The sequence below is a fragment of the Pleurodeles waltl genome, chromosome 2_1, assembly GCF_031143425.1.
Source record: "Pleurodeles waltl isolate 20211129_DDA chromosome 2_1, aPleWal1.hap1.20221129, whole genome shotgun sequence".
NCBI lineage: Eukaryota > Metazoa > Chordata > Amphibia > Caudata > Salamandridae > Pleurodeles > Pleurodeles waltl.
In genome coordinates this window covers 406,791,282-406,815,179 of record NC_090438.1, presented here as the reverse complement: position 1 = coordinate 406,815,179, position 23,898 = coordinate 406,791,282, and positions in this window count along the sequence as shown.

Below are 23,898 nucleotides of genomic sequence, written 5' to 3'. Positions count from 1 at the left end.
TCAAACTGACATAACTCTAGGTATTTGCAATGATTCTAGGAGACGTAAAACATATATTTGATTGTGAATAGGGGAAACAGATGATGTCATAAACCTCTTGTTGGACATGACTGCTTAAAATCATGGACCACTCTGAAACAATAGTGGCTATCAGTATAGATTGTAATGCTCGACTCACAGACTACACAGAATGCACTTGTCAGAGCAATCATTTCTGATATTTCTGCCGAAGATACATTAAAGAAGTTGCTGCTTGTACAATACCAGATATGCTGCAAACTGCAGAAGCTGCTTTCAGAATTCTATATTGGCCTTTCAGACAAGAACCATCTGCAAATAATGTCAGATCAGCCATTTTAACTTGTATATCCAGTATGCCTGGTTTAATCTTGTACACAATTCGATAAAATCATTACAACCATGGACACAGTCTTCATCTTCACTGTCATTGTCTGGCATTGGTAACAATGTTGTGGGATTCAGGGTGTTACATCATCAGACTGAAATGTTTTCAGCAGTCAAGTGATATTGTTCTTATTCGGTCAGTGTTAGACCTGGCACCCTTAGGGTGGAATTCCCCCAACTTTTTACTTGCCTCCTTCCACTTTTCTGACACTGTTTTTGCTTGTTTTAGGACTCTATATGCTCTCTCCATTAAACATGGTAAAAGTGGTTCATCCCCAATTAGCATATTTGATTTACTCATAAGTACCTAGGAAAGTGCACTACATGTGCCCAGGGTCTGTAAAATAAATGCTACTAGTCGGTCTGCAGCACAGATTGTGCCACCCACATAGGTAGCCCCTTAAATATGTCTCAAGCCTGCCATTGCAAGGCTTGTGTGGGCGGTTTCACTGCCACTGTGACTTGGCATTTAAAAAAGTACTTTCCAAGCCTTAAACTCCCCTTTTTCTACACATGTCACCCCTAAGGTAGGCCCTAAGTAACCTATAAGGCAGGGTGCTATGTAGGTAAAAGGCAGGACATACACATATGTGTTTTATATGTCCTGGTGTTGGAAAACTCCTACATTTGTTTTCCACTCCAGTAAGGCCTGCTCCTTTCATAAACTATAATTAGGTCTGCCCTCCTATACTTTTTGAGTGGTAGACTCTGATCTCAAAGGGGTAACCAGGTCATATTTAGTATGGCCAGAATGGTAGTAGAAAATCCTGCTCATTGGCGAGGTTGGATTTTCTATTACTATTTTAGAAATGTCACTTGTAGAAAGTAAGCATTTCTCTGCACTTAAAACCATCTGTTCCTTACAACCTGTCTCCAATCAACGTCTGGTCTGTGCTGGTTGACAGCTCCCTTGTACATTTCATCCCAGACAACCACAAACCAAGAACACTCACTCACACCTGCATTCATCTGCATATTAAATGGGTTTTCCTGGGTTGGAATGTTGGAGGGCCTGACAGTTACATTTCAAATGCCAGTGGCATTCCCTCACACAATGGACTGCTAAACCCCCTTCTGGGACCCTGGCAGACAGGACTGAACTGAAAGAGGAACTTGTGCACTTCAAAACCACTCTTTGAAGTCTCCCCCACTTCAAAGGCGTTTTTGGGTATATAATCTGGGTCTCTGACCCCACCAAACTAAGCACTTCTGCACCTGCACCTGCATCCTGTCAAGAGGAACTGCTTGCCTGCCCTAAGATCTCATCTGGACTGCTTTGCTGAGAAGGACTGAGGCCCTGCTGTTGCCTTGCTGCCCTATCAGACTCTGACTGTGCTGAGAAGGACTTTGCCTTCCCCAAAAGTGCTCTCCAAGGGATTGGATCTAGCTAGCCTCCAGTTTTCTGAAGTATCAGGACCAAAAAGACTTCATCTCTTCAGGAAACTCCTTCTGTGTCAAAAAACGATGCCCCGCCTGCCTAAATCAATGTGTAGCCTTCCTTAGGACTGAGACTTTACTGGCAGCCGACCGGAATGATGCAGCCCTGACTTACCCTCTGGAAATTCTATGCAGTGCCTGCCTTGCAACAGAAAATTCAAAGCATTGCCTAGCAGATCGATGAGGCGCCCGTGCCGTCTTCCAGCGCATCAAGGATTTTCCCCAACATCGTCCATGGGCATCAAATATCCCCATACCACAGTGAGGAACCAAGACTGGCTGCCAAAAAATTACGCAAGCCCCTTGCAGCGTAGAAAGAAACAGTGCATCGTCTGTGCCGCTTTAGAAAATTCAACACACACCCTATTTTCCACGCATCTGCTCCTCTGCGGTCTCCGTGCATCGTTAGTTTTTTACGCATACTATGTGTAACAAAGAGAAAACTTTTTATTTCTAAGGATTAAGACTGTTTTGAAAGTGATATTTCAACTTGTGCTACTTTACCCATTGCCTTCTACGTTAAGCCTGACTGCTCAGTGCCAAGCTACCAGAGGGTGGGCATAGGACAATTTGGATTGTGTGTGACTTACCCTGACTAGGATTGTGGTCCCTACTTGGACAAGGATGTATATGTCTGCATTCTAGAGGCCCCATTTTTAACAGTCAGGCAGCTGTTTGTCAAATGCTAAGCTCAAGCACGAGTCAGCAGAATCTCAACTGAATGAGGAACTAATACCACAAGTGTAAAATTCATCACAATCCCCTCACTCTGCTGAATTCTAAGCCAGACAGCTGCAATTAATTTTAAACAACTAGCAAGTACTATGGCCACTTAATATAGTGTGGCTCAAAGTATGTCACCAGCCACTTTACTTCACCATTGATCTGCACCAAACAACCCAAACATACCCTTCACATTTAGAACAAAACAAATAAAAATCTGTTTTCATAACTCTGCATTCCTAGAGCTAGTGCACTAAAGAGTTTGTCTGTCAGCATGAATTCATTGTCACAGGGCACTGGCTTTGTCATATCACTGTGAGTAATCCTCAGTACACTCTTTGCAACTAAGGAAAAGCCTGGAATTCACTGATGACAGTAATTAGCCAACCATCCCCAAGAACATCTTCACATCTATTTGTGTTGTAGTGGGTTTCACTCTCAGAAGTGCAAAGATGAGTTCTTTGGATACTTTTCTCACTCCTTTCCCAATACATCGACCTCTCTTTGACAGTACTGCAATTTTGTAGGTGACACTTTGTGCCCACTTCCTGACAGATGATATACCAATCAATTGTGTGCAATTTGCAATCCTTTCTTGCTTTGAATGCAACCATTTGATCGTCAATGTATTGGACCAGCACTAAAGTACAGGCTAACTGTCAATTCTCCAGATTATTCTTTAAAATGTTGCTAAACAGTGAGGGACTATCTGTATACTCTTTGGGGTTCTTCACACAATGAGGATGTTACTTGAAAATCTGCAATCAAATAGAAATTGCTCAATATACTCTATTGTGGTCAAAGTGGAAATTTTCTTTGCAAAAATGTTTTATATATTAATATATCCATGCAGCATACATCAATTTAAAGAATTCCAAATAATATCCTTGAACCATTCATAGGAAAATATATGCAATTTATTAATAAATACAAAATTTATTTAAAAATATATATTGTTACCCCAAAACACCCAAGAATATATGGTGTACGAAAAAAGTGCTCATGAAAGAACAAAAACAAAAGAAAATTCAGAAGACACCTTTTATTTATTATAAAAATTATACATAGGAGCCTGTCAGTTGACCATTTTACATCAATATGTATCACACATTTTATAGGGGTAAAGTGTCCATCTCACTATTGCCCCTTTATCAATCCCAAAAATGCATTCTAGGTTCAATCTAATTCTAATAGTCAAACATGAATTTGTACCAGTTTTTGACCATAAACATCTATGCATGTAATGGGATTTAGAAGAGAATTATTGTAGGATTCAGTGCCAAAGACAACATGGGATTACAATATCATTGATTTTCCTCAGGTTCTACACTATTCTCTATTTGTTATTTGTTTTTCTCTTTTAGAATGCTATGGTCAATCATCTTTTCAATCACAGGTCTCATTCCCAACTCTGCTTTCTATGGAAGATTGTAGTGATGTGTTAATTGGTAAAATGCATTTGATTTTATTGTAATTCTCATTGGCTCTGCACCATTTATCAATACAATTATTTACTTGTAAAATCCCTAGCTTCCTCTTTCACTGTGTATCTTAAATCAGAAGACAAGACTTTTTTTTTACCTGGGCTGGAAACATGCTACATCATCTGATGTGCATTAGATTATACAATTAATTTTACAAAAAAGATCTCAACCAAACAAATTAAAAGAACTGCAATCACATATTGAAAACTTTGCTTAGGGGACTCCATTTCCCAGACTGCTCTTGGCCCCTGGAGGTGGCCATTTGTGCCACTAACAAGCGCTATATAGTACTAGCAAGATCACTGCTGCACAGGATGCGCTGATCTTTGTTTAGGGGACTCCATTTCCCAGATGGCTCTTGGTCCCTGGAGGTGTTCATTTTCCAGACCAGCTGCTCACACTTGTGCCACTAAAGAACGCTATATAGCGCTAGCAAGATCACCGCTGCGCAGGCTGGGCCAAGGGCAGGCCCGTCCGCGCCCATTAGAGCCTGGAAGAGGCTGGGCTGGGCCACCCCCTTAAAATTTTTATTTTTAAAAAACATTTTTTTTAAAGGTGTCTGAAGGCACTAGTTGCGGTAGTTTAAATTAGCCGGAGCTGGCGCCATTGGACAGATCATATAATTTGAGATTGTTTATTCACGATTTGCCCATGGGGAAAAGGAAGGCGGTTGAGGGTGGGCCAGGCCTAGAGCAAAAGAAAACATGCAAGAGCACAAAGAAAGCAGGGGATAATTGTGTGTTGGGCAGGATTGACAACTTTTTGTTGAATGTGAGGAAATATTGACTTCCCCTCCTGGTAATGTCGCCTTATGTGCACAGAGCACACGTTCTCCGGAAAATTCCAAATATGTTCAAAAAGCGGGAGCTGCAGGAGGTGGCACCCAGAGGGGAGACTGGGGTGGACTTGGCCTCTGCTTGCACCACGTCGCCCCAGCCTGACATGATGCAATGTGCTGATTTGCACCAATCGTTACAGCCTTTTAGGTGCTTCCTTAGATCTGCATGATGACCCTGTAATAGAGATCCCAAAGGTCATTGGCGCTTCTGCAATTTAACCCAGTCACAGTGCGCCTCCCATATTCAAGATCTAAAAAAGGGATATCTGGGGGATTCAGGTTGGGGAAGGAAGCCAGAGCCAGACCCTCCTGTGTCTTCTCATTTTCAACCCCGTAGGCACTTGGCAGGAAATACTTCTAATCGTGTACCACACCCAGGTGATAGAAGGCTTACAGCTGCTAATACTGTAATGATGGTTAATGTCCCGAAGTTACACCCTGCTGCGAGCTGGGAAGGAAGTAAATCTGCTATAAACAAGGCGATTTATTGGATATGATATGTGAGAGGTTGCCATTCTGTGATTTGAGATGACATAAACAGGGCAGTCAGGAGGACTGATCAGGAAGCTCAATATGACATGATTGAACTGACCTTTAGAGACTATGGTGTACAAATTTGTGGCCTTAGACGCAAGAACTTACGCTCCAAGGTTCTCAAACAGCCAGTTAAAATATCTCAGGCTTCTTCCCTGTCCCAGAGTTCAACTCGCTTCTTGTCTGGGAAGCAGTTCCTCAAGTTTAAATCACATTGACTGACATAGCAAACTTGTTCAGCGCTTCTTCCTCTCTGCAGTTGCCACCTGTTTGACTTCCTCCAGCTGCAGCCAATTGAGATGGCTCGTCTACGCGTTCTAGCATCCATGTCCTTAACACTTTGCCGGCATTTAGCTTCCATCCGACAACTGGTGTGGCCTTTGTATCACATTTAAATAGCAGCTCTGCTTGCTCTGGTGTTCCTGATAGTGATGCTACTGGTACATCGAGCAACAACCCCCTTTGCAGGAAATTCGAAATGTTAAAGCAACCCTGGCTCTTAATTTATCTGTCCCAACTACTATTGGTAGTGATGCTACTGGTACATTAAGCAATGACCCTGTCTACAGGAAATTCAAAATATCCAAGCTGCCCCAGCCACTAATTTATCTGTCATGCCACTAGTACATCATCCGAGAGGGTACGCCTTGTCTCTTGGAATGTGGCAGGTCTGAGGCCCAAGATCTCTCTTCCAGCCTACAATCAATTTTTTATTCTGACATCTGCCTTTTCCAGGATACCTGGGCCCTGGATCCGATTTTTTATTTTGGTTATTCAATTTTTTAAAATTCCAGCACTCCCTAGTATGAGGGCTAGACCCTCTGGGGGTTTAACCATCTGGGTCAAATTAACTAAAAATTGTAGAATTCAATAGCTTTCTATTGATTTCTATTGATTCCCCAGATATATTAGGCATTGTGTTGTGATTTGAGCCAAACCAGGGAATAGCCATTATTAATGTTTATGCAAGAGGAAGAGGGGGCTTGGCTTCTCGCACTGGCTTCTCACACTCTCCTCACATTAGAAACTTTTCTTAGGCAGTGTCCTCAGCATAACAACTTTATCGTGGCAAGTGAATTTAATACCACCTTTGAACCTCTTGATTGGAATGACCTCCGCATCACTCATGAGGAAGACGAGGTGTGGTCCATTCCTTCTCTGGATATTCCACTTGTTAGTAAGTGGTCGCAGGCAGCTGTCCATCTAAAAGCCTTGACTATCGAATTTGGGCTTAGGGCCCTCAATAGAATGACTAGATCAGATATTGATGGTTGTCACACATATAATAGAATCAATCACACAAGCAGAATTGACTATTGTCTCGTTGATGTGAGATTGTGGCACTTGTTCTTGATATGATGGTCCTCAAGATGACAGAAAGCAACCACAACCCGCTCTTACTCCAAATTCTTGCTTTTTGCAATCATTTACTTGTGTCCAGTAAGTCTACCACTTTGCCGGTAGACCTTAGCATGACTAACGACAAACACCACCTGGAATGGCAACAGACAGTAGCCCACCCAGACATACTACGTGCCGTGAATACTGTTTTCTCTGCTATCCAATATCAAGATGGGAGCTGTGGCTGTAGTTGATAATAACCAGTTAGTATCACTCCAAGTCGCTTGCTTTGAGAGGATTGTGGCACATCTCTCAGTAGGCACCAAAACTGGTAGTGGTAGACCCAAAGGCAAGCAACCTTGGTTTAATAAGGAATGCCGGGATATAAGTAGATCATTGGTAAAAGCCATCAAATCAGGGAACGTCATCTCTATTCGTTTGATTAGGAAATCTTATAAGGCAGCCATTTGCAAAGCCAAACGGGAGCTAGATGAAAGGTGGTGGGTGCAATTAAAAGATGCCTCACTAGAGAAAGAATGTTTAAAGTTCTGGTCCTTGGTTGCACGTGGCTCCAACAAATGTGCATTTGAGATAGTAACAAATATTGCTGCAGCATATTGGGAAGAACATTTTAGACAACTGTATTCTGCTGACTTCTCCACACTAGAAGGAGAGCCCCATTGGATTTCTCCTGTTCTTATGAGTCAGTTGCCAAGTTCTGTCCCCACTCAGTTGTTTACACTCTCTGATGTTGTGCATTCTCTTGGAGCGGTCAAGCGTGGCTGGGCATCTGACCCTGATGGCATTCCAGCTGACTGACTCCTTACTGGCATTGATCTTTGGCCTGGTTACATTCTACTTATATTATAACACAATTGATGCCGGGGCTTCTATTCCGGGCTCGTGGAAAGGAGCAGTTGTTGTTACGATCAAAAAAAGGGTGATTGCCCTCTAACTATAGGCCTTTCAGTCTTTTAGATTGTCTACAGAAAGTCTTTTGTCACTGTCTGTTGTGTAAGATCCAAGACTGGATGTCTGACCTTGATATTGTCAGCCCACTGCAAGTGGGCTTTCACAGGAAAATCTCTACTATAGACTATGGCCCTCATTACAACCCTGGTGGTTGGTGATTTAGTGGCAGTAATACAGTCAACAGGCCAGCCGTAATAAATATTAAATAATGACCACAACGGAGACCGCTCAGACAGACAGCCACTTTAACACACTGACCGCCAGGGAAAAATCAACAGGCACCACAGCGGTAACCGCCCACAGCCAGGCGGAAGACAATGTTCCGCCCACTGTAAAATAACGCACCAATCCGCCACCTTTTCCAGGGTGAAACCAACAACATCAGAAGCCTGGCGGAAACACTGCACAGAAGGGAAACAACTCACCTCTGGAGACTCAAGGAAGAACCACGCTGCCATGGAGCCCGAGTTGCATGTGTTCCCCATGCTCTTCTACGTTCTGCTCCACTATGAACACCAACGCCAGCGAAGACGACCACGGTGAGTACTGCCACTTAGCACACAGGGGAGTGGGGTAGGAAAAAAGAGTGGCACACATACGCAACACGCAACACCCCCACCCCCAACACCATACACACAAGCAGATGCACTAACATTACATATTCACCCCATACCCCTCAGGAATAAAGTGAGTGTAGTAAGATAAAATAGTAAAACTGCGTGCATCCAAATCAACAAGTATATTCATATTTACAAATGTAGGAGGTGGCAGTGGTGAGTGGGGTCTCCAGCCCATCCCCTGCAGCCTCGGACGGCTGCACCACCATGGTTGGTGGTGGGGGCTCCAACTGAGTCCCTGCACCAGGCCCCTACTGCCTGCTGTTGCAGGCCCCTCTTTCCCCTCTTTCCTGCAGCTGGGGCTGCCTCCTTGCCCTTCCTTCCTGCAGCTGGGGCTGCCTCCTTGTCCTTCCTTGATGCACTTGGGGCTGGTACCCTGTCCGTCTGGCTGGCTGGTGGCCGGGATCCTTTCCCACCTGGAGTAGTTGGGCACACTACTGTGCCATTGGACTGGGTGGCTGAGGTGCTTGCCTGGGTTTTGACCACCCTGGCCTGACATGAGGGACTGGGGGAAGGGCTAGGGAAGAGGTCAATGTTTGTGAGGAAAAGCTTCTTAGGGACAATGGGGTGGGGAGTGGGAGATGGTTTGGGAGTGGAAGAAGAGGGAGTGGTGGTAAGAGGTGTCAGTCTGCTCTGTTTGGGTGCAGGTGCATCGGCTGGATGCTGTTGTGAGGTGGATGGCTGTTGGGTGTCTGAGTGCTTGCGTTTGTGTACTTTGGGAGGGGGGGCACAGACACAGTGGGAGAGGACACAGGGGACGTGTGCATGGATGTGGGAGTGGTGACTGCCAGTGAGGGGTGTGTACTGATAGGTGTGCTGGTGATGGTGGCAATGCATGAGGATGTGGTGCATGCAGGTGTGAGTGTGGACGCAACTGGGATGGGGGTGGAGGTCAAGGAGGAGGGGGACACAGTGGAGGCAGTAGATGTTGGTATGTCTGATTCTGGATGTTTGTGTGAGTGCCTGTGGGATGAAGTGTGGTGCGTGTGTGTTGTCCTGGGTGCCTGCTCGTCTGCCTGTGTGTTTGGGATAGTTAGGGGTTGAGGGGAATGGGATTGGGAAGAGGAAGTTGGATGGGGGAGGGTAGAAACATGGACAATGGCTGCCATCAGAGAGGAGGCCAGAGCCTGGATTGATCTCTGTTGGGCCGCCAAGCCAGTGTGAATGCCCTCCAGGAATGCATTTGTCTGTTGCATTTGGGCTGCCAGCCCCTAGATGGCATTCACAATGGTTGACTACCCAACAGAGATGGATCACAGGAGGTCAAAAGCCTCCTCACTCAGGGCAGCAGGGCTAACTTTAACAACATTTAGAGATGTATATTTTCCTCACAGGTGATTTTTAATAGATTATCTTCTTCACAATAGTCTTAAGAGTCACAACTAGCCTGATGTGGACTAGTACTAATTAAAGCTTACTATATTTTATTATTTTCATCTCACGGAAACGAAGTAACTATCTTATTCTTTCACATCAGCTTAACAAGGAATCCTGTTTACTCTCTTTCACTTGAATTGTTTGTCTCTTACACACAGTCCAAAAAGAATGGATTGGTCACGGTCCTGCATGTTACACTGGATGCTTAGACCCTATTAATCACTTAACTATTCTCAATAGGTCTATCAGTGACCTTAATCTGTTCATTCTGAATTGATTTCAGCCTTGAAAAAGCCCCAGGTGGAATCACCATAGGGGGCGAAACACCTGTCAGCTGCTGCAATTGTCCTACATTTATTCAATTCTCTGGATATATTCATGCATCAATGACTGTTCTTCTTTGGCTCAACTTCTATCTACCATATTAGAATGGATTCAGACTGTGCACACCAAATTTATCTACGTGGGCTCTCATTTCTTTACAAGGTTTGGATTCTTTTACAAAGGGGTCATGGTCCATACCCCTTAATTTTTGAGTCCCCACATATTTTAAAAAAATCTTTTTTAGTATTGGGCGATTAATTAGGAATGGAATCTCTGGACCTCGCACATAAGATACTAACTGGGGCAGGGCCTGAGATGCCTGGGGCGAAGGAGATGCCCACCCTCCTGGGTGAGCGGGCATGGGAAACTCGCTGAGGGGCTGCTGGGAGGGTGGTGCTGGTACGGGGGTGGTGGCTGTAACTGTAGCTTGGGTGGTCACAGAGGTGCTGTGGTGCTCCACTCACCCTCTGTCCCACTGGTGCCCTCACCGTTGGTGGATTCGGCCTCCTGGGTCCTGTGGGTTGCAGCTCCCTCCATCGACGGGCCCTCTGCTCCTCCGCCAGATGATGTTAATGCACATAAGGACAGTGTGACAAAACAAAAAGGGTTGGGGAAGAGACAAAGGATACACTTGGTCAGTGTCACCAACAACACCGCCGTTAGCGTACACAACACACTCACACACAGGGATCAGCCCTACGCACTAGGCAATGCACTACCAGTCACAATGCTAGTCACCAGCCCATGGATAGGGACACCTAACGCCAATTGCAGCAAACCTGAGACCCACAGACCCCTGCCCAGTAGTGGATGCCTACTAGCTTGGTTGGAGTACTTTCACATCAGAACCATGCCCAACATGGGACCTACCCTGCAATGCCAGGCCTGGGCTAGGGGCACCCACAGGGCCTACACCCCCCACCCGGATACCACCCCACCAGGTGAAGGTTGTGTATTAGGGCACTGTACCCACCCCCTTGTGGCTGCTGTGATGCCCCCAAGCACCCATCTAGCTGCGGATAGGCCACTGCCAGTATTCGGGCCATCAGGGGGGTCAGGGTTCAACGGGCACCCCTTCCTCCTTGGGAGGCCATCCCCAGCTGGGCATCTGCAGTCTTACGTGCCCAGCGTCTCAGGTCCTTCCACCGTTTGCGACAGTGGGTGCTCTGCCTGGGTCCGCACGTCCTTGGCGATGGCACACCATATACCATTCTTTTGATGGGCACTGACCTGCATGGAAATAGACACAGGGAAAGGAATTAGTCCAAACGTCCTGCCTGTTACACTCATGGTCCATCATGGCCCTTCCCATCCCCATTAACACAGATATGGCCCAGGATACATGCTGCATGCTGCCCAGGGCCCATCCACCACCCCCCTACATGAGGCCTTCACACACAGCACTCAATATATTCACGCCCCATGCTACGTACTCACGGTGTACTCACCTATTGGTCTGGAGGCCCACACAGCAGTGTAGGACCCCATCCACCAGTCGCTTCAACTCTGCCGAGGTGAAGGCAGGGGCCCTTTCCCAAGTAACACGAGCCATGGTCGGTTCCAGACACAGGTCACAGCAGCACCTGCAGTGTAGGTCCTCTCCTGTTAAAGGTCCGGTAGCAAGTGAGGAATCAGATAGAAAATAGTGGTCACTTCCCCGCCGGGATACATCACCATTGGGCCCAATGTTAACCAATGAGGAGTTGCACAGCACTTCTTGACCACCTCCCACAACGGCGCACAACATCAGCAGAATTACCTCATTTCCACCTGTCCCTCCATACAGGACAGGTGGACGCCATTTCGGGGGTGGGGGGGGTGCAGGCCATGGCTCCTAACTGGGTCACAGTACACAAATACACCATTTGGACATCTCCAACAAAATAGTGTTGCAATCACAACATGCATTGAACTGTAGTGGTTGGAATGTAGAGATAATGACCAGCTGCTTACTCTTTTGGCCCATAGATTGCAACTGCTGCGGATAAATAGGAGATGGAGACATCCCTCCATTTACAGACCCATTGTAGACTTGGCAACAATGGAGGACAGGCATACTATGCTCACCTATAGACTGGACAGGGCCACAATCAAAGAGCTGTGTGTCCAATTGGAGCCTGACCTAATCTCTGCTATCCGTCACCCCACCAAGATCCCCCCTCTTGTGCAAGTGCTATCAGTGCTCCATTTCCTGGCAACTGGCTCCTTCCAAGTGACAGTGGGCTTGGCAGCAGGAATGTCACAGACAATGTTCTCAATAGTGCTGACCAGAGTGTTGTCTGCCCTGATTAAACACATGTGCAGCTACATTGTTTCCCCCAGGTGGAGGATTTGGCCACAGTGAAAGCAGATTTCTATGCAACATTATTGGGGCTATTGATGGAACACATATTACATTTGTGTCCTCCCCCCCGGCGAAATGAACAGGTGTTCAGACATCAAAAGAGCTTCCACTCCATTAATGTGCAGATGATGTGCTTGGCGGACCAGTACTTCTCCTATGTCAATGCTACGTGTCCTGGGTCTGTGCATGATGAACTTATCCTGAGGAATAGCAGCATCCCAAATGTGATGGCTCAGCTCCAGAGGCACAGGGTGTGGCTAATAGGTCAGCCTTGGTTACCACCCAGTATATGTTGGTGTATGGGTATGGTGTGGGCCCTAAGAGTTAGGGGGTCATTCTGACTCCCGCCGGGCGCGGTCACCGCGCGCCCGGCGGGAGCCGTCAAAATACCGTACCGCGGTCGGAAGACCGCGGCGGGTATTTTGAGTTTTCCCCTGGGCTGGCGGGCGGCCTTCAAAAGGCCGCCCGCCAGCCCAGGGGAAAACGACCTTCCCACCATGAAGCCGGCTCGTAATCGAGCCGGCGGAGTGGGAAGGTGCGACGGGTGCTACTGCACCCGTCGCATATTTCACTGTCTGCTATGCAGACAGTGAAATACAAGCGGGGCCCTCTTACGGGGGCCCCTGCAGTGCCCATGCCATTGGCATGGGCACTGCAGGGGCCCCCAGGGGCCCCGCGACACCCCCTACCGCCATCCTGTTCCTGGCGGGCGAACCGCCAGGAACAGGATGGCGGTAGGGGGTGTCAGAATCCCCAAGGCGGCGCAGCATGCTGCGCCGCCTTGGAGGATTCTGACGGGCAGCGGAAAACCGGCGGGAGACCGCCGGTTTTCCTGCACTGACCGCGGCCAAAGCGCCGCGGTCAGAATGCCCTGCGGGGCACCGCCGGTCTGTCGGCGGTGCTCCCGCCGACCATGGCCCCGGCGGTCTGAGACCGCCGGGGTCAGAATGACCCCCTTAGTGTATGGCTAACATTTGTCCCTCGATATTTGCAGGTGACTCTGGTTACCCGAACCTCTCATGGCTACTGAACCCTGTGGGGAATGCCAGGACAAGGGCATAGGAATGTTACAATGAGGCACATGGGCGAACAAGAAGGATTATCGAGAGGACCTTTGTCCTCCTGAAGGCCAGGTTTCATTGCCTCCATCTAACAGGTGGATCCTTGTGCTACTCACCAAAGAAGGTCTGCCAGATCATCGTGGCATGCTGTATGTTGCACAACCTTGCCTTGTGTTGCCAGGAGCCTTTTCTGTAGGAGGAGGGGGCTAGAGATGGCCGTGTGGCAGCAGTGGACCCTGTGGACAGTGAAGATGAGGAGGCAGAGGATGAGGATGACGACAACAGAAGTGCAATTATTCTTAAATACTTCCAATGAGACACAGGTAAGACAGTGTTGATACACGTGGTTTGGCTAGTGTTAGGGGCCCAGTGGTGTGCCACTGCCTCCCTCATAATGTTGGCCATGTCTGCCAGCACCCCTGCAATGGAGACCAGGGTGGTGTTGATGTCCTTCAAGTCCTCCCTGATCCCCAGGTACTGTCCCTCCTGCAGCCGCATGTTCTCCGGCAACTTGTCCAGTATCTCGTCCAGCATATCCTGGGAATGTTGGTATGCTCCCAGGATCCTGTGAGTGCCTCGTGGAGAGTCGGTTCCCTAGGCCTGTCACTCCCTGTCGCACAGCAGTCCTCCTAGCTTCCCTGTTGTCCTGTGCCTCTGTCCCCTGAACCGTGTGCCCACTGCCACTGACCCCAGGTCCCTGATCGTCCTGTGTTTGTGGGGTGGCGTGGGGTCCCTGTAGTAGTGTACACACTGGTGATTGATGTGTCCTTTGGACAGAGGTATGGGTCCGCTGGGTGGGTGCTGTGTTGGTGCCTGGGTAACCAACCATTCAGAGATCCCTGATGGGCCAGGTTGGTCATCCAGATCGAGGTGAGCAGAGCTGCGGTCATCACTGTGGGCCTCTTCTGTGGGGGGACTGGATATTGCTGGCACCTCTTCGCCAGTGACATTGGCTGGGTTGCCTGTTGGGATGAAAATGCAGTGTTATTGTTTCTGCATGTGACATATTGTGCATGGGGGGTGTTGCCCTCTATGGTTGTTGTTGCCCAGACAGCTTTTCCTTGTGTGAGTTATTATTTGGTGGGCTAGGGGATTCTCTCTAGTGTGCATTCTGTGGAGATAGGTGTCCATGCAGGTCTGTGAGGGGTGTCCATGCATTGGTGTTGCATGCGGGGCTTGGTATTGGTATGAGTGGGTTGTGATGGTGGGGTATGTGGGAGGTGGTGGAGTGACTGGTGTCAGGGTAAGGGAGGGTATATGTGATGGCATACAGGTCGGGCTGATAAATAAATAATAAAGAGTTGACTTACCAGAGTCCAGTCCTCCTGCTACTCCTGCCAGGCCCTCAGGATTCATGATTGCCAAGACTTGCTCCTCCCATTTTGTAAGTTGTGGGGGAGGAGGTTGGTGTCCACCGCCAGTCCTCCATACTGGGAGCTGGTGTCCAGCGGCAATGTAACATACCTTTCCCCGTAGGGCGTTCCACCTCTTCCTGATGTCATCCCTTCTTCTTGCGTGCTGTCCCACGGTGTTGACCTTGTCCACAATCCTCCGCCGTAGCTCCATCTTCCTAGCAATGGATATCTGCTGAACCTGTGATCCAAATAGCTGTGGCTCTACCCAGATGATTTCCTCCACCATGACCCTTAGCTCCTCCTCAGAGAACCTGGGGTGTCGTTGTGGTGCCATGAGTGTGGTGTGAGTGGTATGGGTGAGTGTGTGTGGGGTGATGTGTTGGGGTGTGTGACGTAAGGTGCGTGGGTGGTGTATAGATGATGGTGGAATGTGGCTCGGGTTGTGTGGGTGCTCTTGCTGTCTCTCTCTCTCTCTCTGCTGGCAGTTCTTTGTAGTCGTAAAGGGTTGTGGGTAATGTGGGTGTGTGTTTTATAGTGGTGTGGGTGTGATGTGTGTATGTGTGTCAGGTGGGTGTAGTTTGAATTGTCCAATGTGATGGTGTTTTGTATGAGTGTGTGTATTTTTAGCACGGCAGTATGTACTGCCAATGGTTTACCGCCATTGAATGTCCACCACGGTGATTCATGGGTCATAATGTTGTGAGCGTTGTTTTGTTGGCGTTACAGTGTAGGTTTGGATACCGCCAGTTTATCACTGACCTTTGGGCTGGCGGACTTGTGTGTGTGGCTGTATAGTGATGGATTGGAATGTGTGTGTCATAATATGGTTGGCGGTTATCCGCGGTGGCGGCGTTATGTTGGCAGCAGTCGGCATGGCGGTAAGTGGGATTTACTGCCAATGTCAGAATGAGGCCCTAAGTCTTTAGGTTCCTGCTCCTCTATTGGAAAACAGTTTTAATTAGTGGAGGCAACCTCTACATTGCTTTTGTAGACCTGACCTCAGCGTTTGACTTAGTACCCTGTGCCAAGTTGTGGAAGGTCCTTTTATAAATGTCAATGCACCGCCATATTCTCTCTCCTCGTATACGTCTTCATGAGGATAACTATGCTCGTATCAGGTGGGGTGATCAAGGTCAGCTAGCCAACAAAATTCCATTGTTAAGGGGTGTAAGGCAAGGTTGCGTTCTGGCTCCCAACCCGTTTTAATTATTTGTCAACAATATTGCCTCTTTTTTGGCACAGGTAGAGACTGATTCACCTGCATTGGGAGCAGCCAAAATTCCTGCTCTTTTATTTGCAGATGACACTTTTTGGATCACACAAAAGGATGATGGACGGAGTGCTGAACAATGCAAACACTCACCCTCAGTCACAGATCTGGGTTTAATCGATCATTCTTTTGCTCACCATGCCACCCCAGATTGGACCCAGCCATATGCAAATCAGTCTTGACCCTGTTCCTCAAGGGAGCAGTCCAGCCTGAACTGCCAACCCATGTCCTCCCTGGACCGGAAAAAAGCATCCTGGGACCGGTTTCAGGGTATCACCCTTCATCAGCCAGGCTAGCTTGAATCCAGTGGCACAGTGAGCAAGGGGCCCAGGTCTGGGCATACCCCTGCCACTTAGGTCGATACCTCTCCATGAGGAACAACACTTCCAGCTTGTACAAATTAAACACCTTTATCTTGCGCTCCAACTCCTTCTATTCTCACATTTTCACCTGTAACAAAACCACTATCAAAACCTGAATCTGAAATAAAATAACTTCTCTGACCATCCTTTTTAGCCAACTTTGTGCCAACATGAATTCCTCTCTTTAGTTTTCTTCTGCTTCATATCAAAACATTCATTGCAGTACTTTGCACACTTCATTATCTGGTCCAAGGACTTTGCCTGCCAGCATATCACACTTTGCAGTATTTGAGAGCTAAGCTTCAGGCGCACACCAAGCACAAACACTGAGGCTAATCTTCTAATGCCCTCTCCTTAAAGGTCTTCAGTTCCAGTGTACTGTTTCTAAATCTGAATCAATCATATAATATGGATGCACTCACCGCTTTGCCTCTTGTGTTGCCCTTGTGTTGTCCCATCTCAGGCTCGCTCACAGTTATGTCTTTTTCAGATTCCCTCATAGTCCTTTTCTTTTGCACATTTTCTCCTTTCCATTTGTCTTTGAATGTCTTTAATTCTCCCCAATGCAACGTTTTTAAATCTCTAATACGTATTCTCAAACTCAGCAATCTCATTTCATTTATTTCATCATCACTCATTAACATCCTAAAATGTTGCATACATTTTTCATTTTTCTTAATTCAACATCATATTTATCAGTTACTTTTTCCCATTTTCTCATGTGCTGCTTATGCATTCCTGACAGTCTCTTTGCTTAAATATTTCAATGCAGCCTCATTATATGTATTCATTTTTTCTAGGTCAATGGTGTCCTGTTAGGCCCGGTATCCCTGGTGTGGTTTCTCCTGACTTTTTTCTTCCAGACCTTCTGTTTATTTTTTGCTGACTTTAGAACTCTGGGAACTTTACCACCGCTACCAGTGCTAAAGGGAGTGTGCTCTCTGATAAAAATATGGTAACATTGGCTTGTCCACAACTGGCATATATAATTTAATTATTAGTCCCTAGTAAAATGCACTAGCTGTGCCTAGGGCCTGTAAATGAAATGCTTCTAGTGGAGCATTGATTGTGCCACCTTCAGTGGCACTTCAAACATGTCTCAGGTCTGCCATTGCAAAGCCTGTGTGTGCAGTTTTGAACTGCCATGTCGAATCTGCAAGTTAACCTTTTTGCGAGGCCCAACCTAAATATATCTCTAATCTCTCTAAGACATGCCCTAGACAACTCCGGGTCAGGTTGCAGGGTATTTAAAAAGATGAAAATTTACTATTCAGTTTTACATGCCCCACTAGTGAAAAACTCTCACATTCATTTTTCACTACTGCAAAGCCTATCTGTATCGCAGAACAACATTGGGATTACCTTATTACATTTTATAAGTGTATTTTCCAATTGTGGAGGGATGGAACCCCCAAGTCTGGTATCTCTGTAATCGCAACTTAAAATCACAACTGATGGGGACATTGGATTTCAAATTGTAATTCTGAAAATGCCACTTTTAGAAAATTTGTATTTTCTTTCTTTAACCATCTGATGTCTTCTGCCTGTCTCTGAATACACGTCTGGGGTGGGTGACAGCTGGGCTTTGTGTAAGTCCTCTAGACACCCACAAACAAAGGGAGCTTAGGTGTGACTGATGGGTCATCTACAGACTGATGGGAGTTCTACTTACAGGATTTCCGTTGTTGTTTTGGTTTTGTTTTATTTATGAAATTAGGCTCTATGTTTCTAACCAGGTATTGTGTTTTACAATTTCACTGTTTCACTGTTTGAAGTGTTGCACAAATACTTAACACATTGGGGGTCATTATGACCCGGGTGGTGAGTGTAAATGTGGCAGAAGTACCGCAAACAGGCTGGCGGTACATACCACTACATTATGAGAATGACGGGATGTCTGCAGCCAAAATGCCATTTCTCCACTCATACCGCCATGGCAGTATCAGCCACCAGGCCAGACATGTCAATCTCCAGCCCGGCGGCTGGCATAGTACCGCCGGTGGCATTATGAGCCTTCCTACCACCATGGTTTTCGTGGCATTAGCGACACCACGAAAACCATGGAGGTAGGCCCGAGTGGTGACAGGGAATTCTTTCCCTGTCACCGGTTGTGGCTCCCCCACCCCCCAACACACACCTGACATCCCCCACCCTCTTCCGATCCTCACACTCCTCCCCACACCTCATTCATGCACACACCCACAGACACCCACCACGCATGCACCATATCACTCACACTGGCATGCACACATTCATACACGCATATTTCCAGACATTTTCGCACACATTCTTACACACATTCACTCACATGCAAACAACACAACATACAAAGACGCATTCACCCACACTCACACATTAATGCACACACTCAGACACACACACAAAACACAATCCCACCCTCCCACCCCCTCCCCTGTCAGAAGCCCGACTTACCTTGGTCGAGGAGGTCTTCCGGCAGGGAACGGGAAGGGGCGCTGCTACCGCCAGCAGCGCCCCGCCAGCAGAACACCACCAGGACGTATCACAGGTCATGATATGGCTGGCAGCGTTCTACTGGTGTGACGGTGCTGTGGTAGCAGCGCCAGCTTACGACCGTCCACCAGTATGATCACTGCCGAATTTCCGTCCCTCTTGTGGCGGAAGTCCGGTAGTGCTCATAATATGACGGACGGATGGTGGCAGCGGTGACGGTATGTTGGCGGCCATCACCGCAGCAATAGCCGGTTTTTACCCCCATTGTTATAATGGCCACCCTTGTCTCTTAATTTAATCCTGACTGCTCTGTGCCAAGCTACCAGAGAGTGAGTACAGGTTAACCTACGGTGTGTTTCTAACTTACCCTGACTAGGATTGTGATTCCTGCTTGGACAGGGTGCATACTTCTGCCAACCAGAAACCCGATTTCTAACATGCCCTTTAGAGTTTCTTCAAACTCAGTTTTTAATTTCAAAATAGTAATAGCCTTAGTCACTTTCTCTCTTGTGAGGGAATGTTAAACCATGACTACAGCAGTAGCAATAGTAGGTGTGGTGGAACGTGCTTCTTCCTCATTTACTCTCGGTGCACTTAGTGCAGTGAATACTCTGTCACCTACACCTGGCTCTCTAGCAATTATCTTGTGAGGTACTGGTCTTAAGGGTGGTGGCGCATCAATGTATGGAGATGGACTTGAATTCAATAAGTCATCTAAAAATCATGATCTCCTGCAAACTCTTTGTAGAATCTTTCTTTACTTCAGTTTTGTCAGATTTTATCTCCTCTTTCTTATCAGACAATTTATTTTTCTCTGTCTCTTTAGTAATTGCAGGAAATACACCGACTCCTCCATATCTACTCCCCAATTGATCTTTTGCATAATCCTTCTTGAATCCAGCCAATTACTTACAACATGCCCAACCCGATTTTTCATCTTCTTATGCTCTCTATCATTTGCAGTATGTTCCCATTCATTCAATACTTAAAACAGTGCAGGTGTAGGCTGTGTTTTTTTTAATATATAACACACCTTCAGACTCTCAAGCTTTCTCAAAAGATACCATTATTGGGAATTTCATTTGCTTGAAAAACATTTTCCTGGAGCTTGTAAGGGTCAAAATGTTGCGAATAGGGAAGCAAACTGAATAGCATTACATATAATGATTCTTATGCACTTTTTTCTGGATCTCTAGAGAGACAGAAAGGAAAACATGGTTGTATTAGAGTGAAAAAGGGAGTGTAGATGTACTTAGGCCAAGTTAAATAAACACAGTTCTGTTCCTTGCAGTGTGTTCATTGTAATTAAATGTTATCTGGGGTGCTGTTAAATCATACTGAACATGTTGGCTTCTTTGTGAGGATGCTTGACGTCTCTCAGGAGTCTCTTTTGAAATACCCATTTAAACCATTTCCTCATATTGAATTTATTGAGTAAATATGAATATGAAACTTAGCTAGTCATTGTTATGTGGATCGAATAGGTCCTCCTCATGGCACCGATGTTTGAATAAGTGAAGTACAGCAGAGCAATGAAAGTAATCGCTCTCTTTTACAGTCTTGCATAGAATGCTGTCCAGCTTTTTCCTTAGGCAACAAACTCTTTTGGAGTATAGACCAGAGTCAGCCAAACAAGTGCAAAGTATCCTACTAACATTTTGGTAATAGTTATCAATCAAATTTGTCTTCAGTATATAGTTGCAACATTAATTTTAAGGGGAGAGGTACTCAGGCCCATATTTATACTCCTTTTGCGCTGAATTACCATCATTATTTTTACGCTAATTCAGCACAAACCTAACTCCATATTTATACTTTGGCGCTAGATATGTCTAGTGCCAAAGTTATGGAGTTAACGTTGTTTTCTGGACGTGAAAACCTACCTTGTGTCAAAGAGATGCAAGGTAGGTGTTCCCCTCCAGAAAAGGACAATATGGCTTTTACACCATAGTTATACCCCGTGCTAAAATCTAGCACGGGGGGATCGGGCCTCAAATAATGGTGCTAAGCTTGCTTAGCACCATTATTTAATGGCTGGATATGGGCAGGCGTTTGGGGACCTACAGGCATATTTCCATGATCAGAGACCATGGAAAGTGCCCACAGGTACCCTTCCCTAGCCCCAGTTATACCCACCCCCATCCACATCAGAGGGACATCACAGGATGGGGGACCCATCGAAGGTAAGTCCGGGTAAGTATATATTTTTTCCCTGACTTGGGGCCCTCTGCACGGCACTGGCCCCAGTGGCCATGCCCAGGGGACATTTGTCCCCTAGGCATGGCCTTTGGGGTGGTGGGCATGGCTCCTGTATTTACTAAGACAGGAGCCATGTCCATGGGGGTTGTGCACCAGAAAATGGTGCTATACTACTTAGAGGCAATTTTTCTGCCTCAAAAGAGTGTAGCGCCATAATTTGGTGCAAAAGCCCTGGTTTCCCCTACGCCTTCCCCCGTTAGCATCCTTTCCAAGGATGCTAACAGGGCATTAGCACCGGCTAGAGCCATTCCATAAATATGGCGCCAGGCGGGCATCTTGGAATGACGCTAGTCGGCGCTGTACTTTTGCAAGAAAGTACCATCATTCTTGGCAGGTTACCCCCATTTATACCTGTATGTCAGTATGTTTTTGCCTGTCTCACTGGGATCCTGCTCATCAGGACCCGAGTACTCATAGTTTATGGCCTAATATGCGTGTGTGTATAGTGCTTAACTTTGTCACTGAGGCTCTACTAACCAGAACCTCAGCGCTTTTGCTTTCTCTGCTTTTAAATTGGTCACTATTGTAGGAGGCTGGACTGGCTTGTAGTGAGTACCAAGGGGTACTTGCACCTTGCACCAGGCCCAGTTATCCCTTATTAGTGTATAGGGTGTCTAGCAGCATAGGCTGATAGATAATGGTAGCTTAGCAGAGCAGCTTAGGCTGAACTAGGAGACGAGTGAAACTCCTACAGTACCACTTAGTGTCATATGCACAATATCATAAGAAAACACAATACACAGTTATACTAAAAATAAAGGCACTTTATTTTTATGACAATATGCCAAAGTATCTCAGAGTGTACCCTCAGTGAGAGAATAGGAAATATACACAAGATATATATACAAAATACCAAAAATATGCAGTATAGTCTTAGAAAACAGTGCAAACAATGTATAGTTACAATAGGATGCAATTGGGACACATAGGGATAGGGGCAACACAAACCATATACTCCAAAAGTGGAATGCGAACCACGAATGGACCCCCAACCTATGTGACCTTGTAGAGGGTCGCAGGGACTATTAGAAAATAGTGAGGGTTAGAAAAATAGCCCACCCCAAGACCCTGAAAAGTGAGTGCAAAGTGCACTAAAGTTCCCCAAAGGACAAAGAAGTCGTGATAGGGGAATACTGCAGGAAAGACACAAACCAGCAATGCAACAACAATGGATTTCCAGTCGAGGGTACCTGTGGAACAAGGGGACCAAGTCCAAAAGTCACAAGCAAGTCGGAGATGGGCAGATGCCCAGGAAATGCCAGCTGTGGGTGCAAAGAAGCTGCTACTGGACTGTAGAAGCTTAGGTTTCTGCAGGAAAGACAAGGGCTAGAGACTTCCTCTTTGGAGGACGGATCTCTCACGCCGTGGAGAGTCGTGCAGAAGTGTTTTCCCGCCGAAAGACTGCCAACAAGCCTTGCTAGCTGCAAATCGTGCGTTAACCATTTTTGGATGCTGCTGTGGCCCAGGAGGGACCAGGATGTCGCAAATTGCGTCAGGAGACAGAGGGGACGTCAAGCAAGAAAAGGCGCCCTCTCAGCAGCAGGTAGCACCGGAGAAGTGCCAGAAACAGGCACTACGAGGATGCGTGAAATGGTGCTCACCCGAAGTCGCACAAAGGAGTCCCACGTCGCCGGAGACCAACTTAGAAAGTCGTGCAATGCAGGTTAGAGTGCCGTGGACCCAAGCTTGGCTGTGCACAAAGGATTTCCGCCGGAAGTGCACAGGGGCCGGAGTAGCTGCAAAAGTCACAGTTCCCCGCAATGCAGTCTGGCGTGGGGAGGCAAGGACTTACCTCCACCAAACTTGGACTGAAGAGTCACTGGACTGTGGGAGTCACTTGGGCAGAGTTGCTGGATTCGAGGGACCTCGCGCGTTGTGCTGAGAGGAGACCCAAGGGACCGGTAATGCAGCTTTTTGGTGCCTGCGGTTGCAGGGGGAAGATTCCGTCGACCCACGGGAGATTTCTTCAGAGCTTCTAGTGCAGAGAGGAGGCAGACTACCCCCACAGCATGCACCACCAGGAAAACAGTCGAGAAGGCGGCAGGATCAGCGTTACAGAGTTGCAGTAGTCGTCTTTGCTACTATGTTGCAGTTTTGCAGGCTTCCAGCACGGTCAGCAGTCGATTCCTTGGCAGAAGGTGAAGAGAGAGATGCAGAGGAACTTGGATGAGCTCTTGCATTCGTTATCTAAAGTTTCCCCAGAGACAGAGACCCTAAATAGCCAGAAAAGAGGGTTTGGCTACTTAGGAGAGAGGATAGGCTAGCAACACCTGAAGGAGCCTATCAGAAGGAGTCTCTGACGTCACCTGGTGGCACTGGCCACTCAGAGCAGTCCAGTGTGCCAGCAGCACCTCTGTTTCCAAGATGGCAGAGGTCTGGAGCACACTGGAGGAGCTCTGGACACCTCCCAGGGGAAGTGAAGGTCAGGGGAGTGGTCACTCCCCTTTCCTTTGTCCAGTTTCGCGCCAGAGCAGGGCTAAGGGGTCCCCTGAACCGGTGTAGACTGGCTTATGCAGAATTGGGCACATCTGTGCCCAAGAAAGCATTTCCAGAGGCTGGGGGAGGCTACTCCTCCCCTGCCTTCACACCATTTTCCAAAGGGAGAGGGTGTAACACCCTCTCTCAGAGGAACTCCTTTGTTCTGCCATCCTGGTACAAGTCTGGCTTGACCCCAGGAGGGCAGAAACCTGTCTGAGGGGTTGGCAGCAGCAGCAGCTGCAGTG